Here is a 7522-nt window from a genome sequence, read left to right on the forward strand (position 1 = left end):
TTATGAAGAAGTAAGAAATTGGATCGATTCGTGGATCGCTTCAAAAGATGACCAGTTTTTTCAACGCGGGATTCGTACGCTGTCCGAAAGATGGGAGAAAGTAGTGGCCAGCGATGGACAATACTTTGAATCATAAATGTATAACCAGTTTTCTACAATAAAGCCTCGAATTTCGGAAAAAAACGGCGGAAGCAAAGTTGTACACCTAATATTATTTAAGCATCTATACATAATTAAAAATAAATATGGCAAATAAAAAACTCAAAAATAATTGTAACATTATAATATGAAAAAAACGAAAAAGGAATAATATAAAAAAAATAATTTCATTTTTCAATTAACACATATTTGAAATTTACGTATGATATATTGGATTTGTTTGCCACACTCACTTAGCTGTAAAAACGACGGTCGATCGGCCGTCTCACATTACTACTCTACTTTTACTACACTACTAATTGCTACTCTATGAATACTTTTCTTTTTTGAGTGCTATATCTTTTGATTACGTCTCTACAAGGATACTTTTCTTTTTCTGAGTGTTATATCTTTTGATTGCTTCTCTGTAAACCTGTTGATGGCCGTGTGACGAGTACTCGTCGGTGCCAACCTCCCACACGAAGAAGAAGAAGAAGAAGCTGTAAAAACATTCAAGATATGCTCATCCAATGACTCCGCCACTTTGATCATTTTCCGCCAATCGGCTATAGGCGGATACACCTTTTCTTCTATAAACGGATTATCCAAATGTGCATATGCTGTGCTAACATATACTAGAGCCTTTACCAGGTAAAAACAATCCATATTAAAATTGTGTTTTGTTCAAAATGCTATAATTATGGAGTTTATAGCAAAAGAATAAGACATGTTGTTGGTTTACAATTAATAAAAAAATTAATATGGTTATTAAAACATCTCTTTAAAATACCGCAAATATACATAAGCTTGAAAGATATATTTAACAAAATAATTTCTAAAAATAAATGTATAATGATAATGTTAGTATATCGCATAAAATCCTATGTAAGATAATTTATATAATGAAATATAATAAAAGTTTTCATAAATATGCGAATGCAGAATCAATCTGTGTAGACTTACCATTAGATTCTTCATACTTTCAGCTAAGATACATATATCTCTCGTTGATTTGGTATTAGCAAGTTTTAGCGCGCATAACACGCATTTCCATACGATTAGCGATCATTGGTACACTGGTGTCGACATCTAACGGTTTGTCACGAGTAACTTTATCATGCTAACCGATTCTTCCGGTACCCTCGTCCAGTTGTACGCGTGTGCTTCCGTGACGCACTAGCACATCGTTTTACTTATTACTTGGACAAATAAATCGTTCGTAATTAGACATAGTTCGTGTTCTTGGTTTACTCCCGGCCGTTATCCCGACATAGCTCTAATAGGTTATGGGCCCAAGTTGGCAGCGATAGTCGAAATCGTGAAATTTTTTTTAGATATGGCGAAACATAACCTGTTCAACCATGAACATCGCGAGCGTGACGAGAATCGAGTATCTCGGAAAAGATAATTACGATACGTGGAAGTTTCATATGGAAGCTCTTCTTATAAAAAACGACGCGTGGTCGTATGTAAACGGCGAATTCGTTAAGCCCCAGGTTGTGGCCGGTGACGCCGCATCAGAAGCTGCGCGAAAAGTGTGGGAAAAGGGCGACGCCAAGGCGAGATCATATTGGCAATCGGTAGTTCCGAACTTAAGCAGATTAAAGGCTGCGCTACTGCGCGCGACGTTTGGCTTAAACTAGAGGGAACATACCAATCGCGGGGACCTACCAGAAAAGCTACGCTACTAAAACGATTAATGCTTCATCGAATGGAAGAATGCAGCGACATTTGAGAACACATGAATATATTTTTCGACGCTGTCGACAAATTAGAAGATTTGCAGGTCGATATACATCCCGATGTACTGGCAACGATGCTTCTACAGGGTGTTCAAAAATTCGCGCAACACCCTTTAAGGGAAGATAGAGGGTGTTATTCTGAACAGAAAAGTCCTGCAACTTTTTTTTCTATAACTCTTAATAAAAGAGTTATTATTGAGTAAAGTCTGGCCAATCAGCGCCGACCTTTAGCCGGGCGCACGTCGGTGAGCGGCGGCGCACACTTCGTGGCGCGGGGCTCACTGACGTGCGCCCGGTTAAAGGTCGGCGCTGATTGGCCAGACTTTACTCAATAATAACTCCTTTATTAAGCGTTATAGAAAAAAATGTTGCAGGATTTTTCTGTTCAGAATAACACCCTCTATCTTCCCTTAAAGGGTGTTGCGCAAATTTTTGGACACCCTGTATATAGCCTGCCGTCGAGTTTCGACAATTTTCGATGTGCAATCGAAGCTCACGACGAGTTACCCACGCCCGATATTGTGCGTAATAAGATCGTCGAGGAAAACGAGGCGCGAAAGAGCGAAACACCTAACACTGGTGCTAAGGCTATGTTTATGAATAAAAATAAGGGCCGAATACGTGACAATAAAACGACAGCGCACGAACGTAGAGTCAACGCGCATGCGGACGACAAATGGTTCATCAAATTTCGTTGTTATAAGTGCAATAAACAGGGTCATAAGACTGCAAATTGTCATTCCAAAACAGATAAAAACCAGTCAGCGAAGAGTGCCGAGCAAGTGTCATTGTGTGCCAATGTTGCTTTACAAGCAAGCGCGATCCAGCCACGCCAAATGTGGTGTTTAGACAGCGGTGCCACGACACATCTATGCGGTATTTTAGAGGCATTCAGCGAAATAAATAGTTCAAGACGCGGTATCTTAAATTTGGCGAGCAGCGCTTCTACCCAGACGACCGCTTAGGGCAAAGTAATAGTCACGGCCGACATACACGGCAAAAATAAACTTGTGTCACTAAACAATACTCTGCATGTTCCGGATCTACGCACAAATTTAATGTCCGTGAGTAAAATAACAGACAGCGGTTTCAATGTAATATTTACAAAGAAGGATGCGAAAGTACAAGATAGAAACGGAAACGTTAAATTGATTGACTGACAGAGTCGGCGGTTTATATTTCACACGTGAGTCCGATCAATACAAATCCGATTTAAAGCCAAGTTGTGCATTATCGTCATCAGAAAATCTCTTGGATATCGAGATCATCGTACCCTCGGCCATTTGAACACGAGAGACCTTATCAACGCACAGCGATGCGGGATCGTCGTTTGAAATTCGATTCTACTGAAAAGGAATTTACTTGTAAAGTCTGCCTCGAAGGGAAGATGACTCGCACACCGTTCCCCAAGAAATCCAACAGGGTCTCGGGACAACTCAAATTAGTTCACTCAGACGTCTGCGGCCCTATGCAAGTTGAGTCTATCGGGAAAGCGAGATATTTCATCGAGTTTATTGACAACCATTCAAGATGGACCGAAGTTCGCTTCTTGAGACACAAAAGCGAAGCACTTTAGGCGACCAAAGAGTTTATCGCACTCGCAAAAAACCAAACAGGTAAAAATGTCAAATGTTTCCAATCTGATAATGGTTTGGAGTTTACAGGCAAGGATTTTGACAGTTTCTTGAGAGAGGAGGGCATCACCAAGCGCCTTACGGTCCCGTATAACCCGGAGCAAAACGGAATTGCGGAAAGACGAAACCGCACTCTTTTGGACATGGCGAGATGTTTGCTTGCGCAGTCAGGATTACCGCCCAAGTTTTGGGCCAAAGCGATTAACACAGCCAACTACATCCGAAATCGATGCCCATCAAAAAGCCTTGACGGTTTAACGCCATATCAATCGTGGACCGGAAACCTGCCCGACATCGGGCATTTCAAAGAGTTCGGATGCCTGAACAGAGAACCAGGTCGAGGGAAATTGGATCAACGCTCCAAGGAGGGTATCTTCTTAGGCTATGGCACGGAGTCCAAAGGATTTAGGATATGGCTACCCGAAGAAAATAAAGTCATCATATCACGCGACATTAAGTTCATTGAGGACGTGAAACCTCACTCCGAGAATCTAGATATTTTATCAAACGGCAAATTTGAGGGGAAATCCTTGGCTGAGAAGGAGGATGAGAGATCCAAATTCGTCTATATCGAGTTGACTTCCCCCGTTGTAGAACAACCCGAGGAAGAAGAAGGCGACGAAGAGATTCCTGCGAAACCAATGCAACCCTCGCCCAGGGGACGAGGAAGACCAAGGATTGTAAGAACCGGAGAAAGAGGAAGACCGCGCAAGGTCTATACAAATATCGTTGAAGATGCAAGGTATGTTAAAGAGGAAATACACGCTCTAATTTTTGAAGTTCCAAGTACAATGAAACAGGCTTTGACGAGTCCAGAAGCTGGGGAATGGCACGATGCCATGGTATCCGAAATCAAATCTATACTACGGAAGGGCACATGGCAACTCATTGACCAACCAAAAAATGCTACCACCATCGGGAGTCGGATTGTCTTGCGAAACAAAATTAACTCGGACGGAATCATTCACATACGTAAGGCTCGACTAGTCGCTTAGGGATTCAGCCAACAGCCTGGATTGCATTTCAAGGAGACATTTGCGCCGGCAGCCCGTCAAGGATCGATACGCCTGGTCGCATCATTGTCTGCTCATCTTGACATGAAGATGCACCACTTCGATGTAACAACGGCTTACCTGAATGGAGACCTGGACGAACAGATTCTGATGGAACCACCAAAGAAATTAGCGGAAATCTTGAAGACAATATTTGAGGACCAGAATGATCAAAGCATGGCGCCCGAAGCCGATAGGATGCTACAGGAATTACACAGCGGAGACAAGGTGTGTCTCTTAAGGAAATCTTTATACGGTCTTCGCCAAGCAGGAAGAAACTGGTACAAGAAGTTGGACGATATATTAAGGAATTTCGGCGCCACTCCTTCCGACGCTGACCCTTGTCTATATTATTTGGGAAAGAGAAAGGACTTCATCATCATAGTCGTCTATGTCGACGACATTTTGATCGCAACCCGCGACTCCACGGTCATTGCCAAGTTTCGGGAAGAGATGTCCAAACGCCTCGGCATCAAGGATTTAGGCAAAGTGGGTTACTGCCTCAACGTGGAGTTTAATGTTGGTCACGAGGAAGTGACCATGCATCAGCGAGGGTATATCGACGATATTCTCAAACGATTTGGGATGAGTGACTGCAACCCCGTCACCACGCCAGTGGACATTTGCGTGAAGCTGACCAAGAAAGATTGCGCTCTGACGACGAAGAGACGAATTATCACTGTCGAGAACTTGTAGGCGCTTTGACTTATTTGGCAATCACGACGCGCCCTGATATCAGTTTTGCCGTTAGTTACTTAGGACAATTTAACAATTGTTACTGCAAGGACAGCCGTAAAACGGGTCCTTCGTTATTTGAAGGGATCTAGAGATCTAGGACTGGTCTATCGAAAAGATTCCGGGCCTGTTGCCCGGACTGGGGCAGCTGTACTGAGGACCGGCGATCTTACACCGGTTTTCTGTTCAAGTTCTCCGGCAGTCCCATTTCCTGGGATTCTAGGAAACAACCGACGGTTGCTTTGTCATCGACAGAGGCAGAATATATGGGACTAACGGAGTGCACCAAAGAAGCAATCTACTTACGTAATTTTCTGGAAGAGCTGGGATTCATCGAGCTGGCCAATATTACCGTTTTCAACGATAATCTTGAAGCATTAAAATTGGCTCAAAATCTGACCTACCATTCTCGGAGCAAACATATAGATATGCGTCATCACTTCATCCGAGAAGCTCTGAGTAACGGTGTTTTAAAAATTGGTCTTAACCAACGACATGCCTGCGGATATGCTCACAAAGGGACTTTCCAGACCAAAGCATTCGAGATGCGCAGATACGTCTGGACTTCAAAGCGTTTCCAGGAGACAAGGCTGAACGGGATCGATCGCGGATCGAGGGGAGGAGTTAGCGCATAACACGCATTTCCATACGATTAGCGATCATTCATACACTGGTGTCGACATCTAACGGTTTGTCGCGAGCAACTTTATCATGCTAACCGATTCTTCCGGTACCCTCGTCTAGTTGTACGCGTGTGCTTTCGTAATGCATTAGCCCGTCGTTTTACTTATTATTTGGACAAATAAATCGTTCGTAATTAGACATAGTTCGTGTTCTTGGTTTACTCCCAATCGTTATCCCGACATAGCTCTAATAGCAAGAATGGCGTACTTTAAACTGTCGTTAAATTACACGCTTGCCGCTTTATGAATTATTATAGTCACTCTTTCAGTCAGCATTTGTCTATCGACAGCCGACAATCCTAAATTTTCTTGACTGGTATCGCCAGAAATTACAATCAATTTCTTGAAATTTGAAGGTTGCTTCTCTCGTAATTTATCGTATAACTAAAATTAAAAAATATTATATATATAGTATTTATAAGAAAATTTGCCATAATAATTAGATATTTTTCCGCAAAAATTGTGAAACGTTTTTTAACTTTTCCTACAAATTATTTTTAAAGTTTATCTTACATACTTCTACTTCTCGTTTTCCAATTTTAAAGTTATCAAAATAAATTTTTTGTTATAATATTTTAGAATAAAAATTATTTGATTATAAAAATAAATCATAAAAATATATCATGGAAATTATTTCTATATCTAACTTACCGGTAAGTTTAACATTTTTTCGAGTCTTTCATTAAGGCTTAGTCCTTTTTTCGGATGCATTAATATAAATATTTCTCGAATATCCGGGCAAGACTTCAGTATCTTTTCGATGAGTACTTTGCCCAGAAATCCTGTCGCGCCTGTCAAAAATATACTTTGTCCAGCGTAAAACGACGGAATTGATTTGGCAGTATCAATTGTATTTGTATCCATCGTTATTAAAATAAAGCAAACAGAACAATATTAACACACACACAACAAAGCAACAGCAAAAACTATATCTAAGTGTACTTAAAAACATCGTTGTTTCTTTGTTCAATTTCGTTACTAAACAGAAGTTAGACTTTGATTATATATGAATGGTAAAGCTATATACGTGAGTGGAATTATACTTATCACTAAACCGGATATGCTACGAGTCAAAACTAAAATAATAAATTAGAGCCAAATCATGATATACAGTATATTTTAAATTTAATACATAATTTGCCTTACGAAGCATTTGTTTGAGCTTGGAGACGCTTGTTGTGGCAATATTTGATACAAATATTCCAAAAGTTTAACTCTTGTAGACTCGACGTAACGACCATAAAAATGTATACATCTGAAGGAAAATTCTTTTGCAGAAATGTTGTCAGCTTAAACAGAAATAAACTTTATCATTTATTTAAAATTAAACATAATTATAAGCATATAGATATATTATTTATACTATTTAACCGTTTTCACAAACCTGCAGCTTAGCGATGAATGCTTTTACAAAGTTTGTTAGTCTATTCACAATAGAATTATATGAATTATTGTAACAAGCTACATCAATATCCAATGGACACATATTTTTCATAGTTTTGAAATTAAGATTAATTTCAGCTATTAAACCAACAATT

General features: G+C 40.2%; 1 pseudogene; it reads right to left on the bottom strand.

Annotated features, from left to right (window-relative positions):
- Nucleotides 1–498: 498 nt before the first annotated feature.
- Nucleotides 499–6865, bottom strand: LOC115244010 (annotated as a pseudogene).
- Nucleotides 6866–7522: the final 657 nt, after the last annotated feature.

This window comes from Formica exsecta, unplaced genomic scaffold, assembly GCF_003651465.1.
Source record: "Formica exsecta isolate Colony F162 unplaced genomic scaffold, ASM365146v1 scaffold786, whole genome shotgun sequence".
NCBI lineage: Eukaryota > Metazoa > Arthropoda > Insecta > Hymenoptera > Formicidae > Formica > Formica exsecta.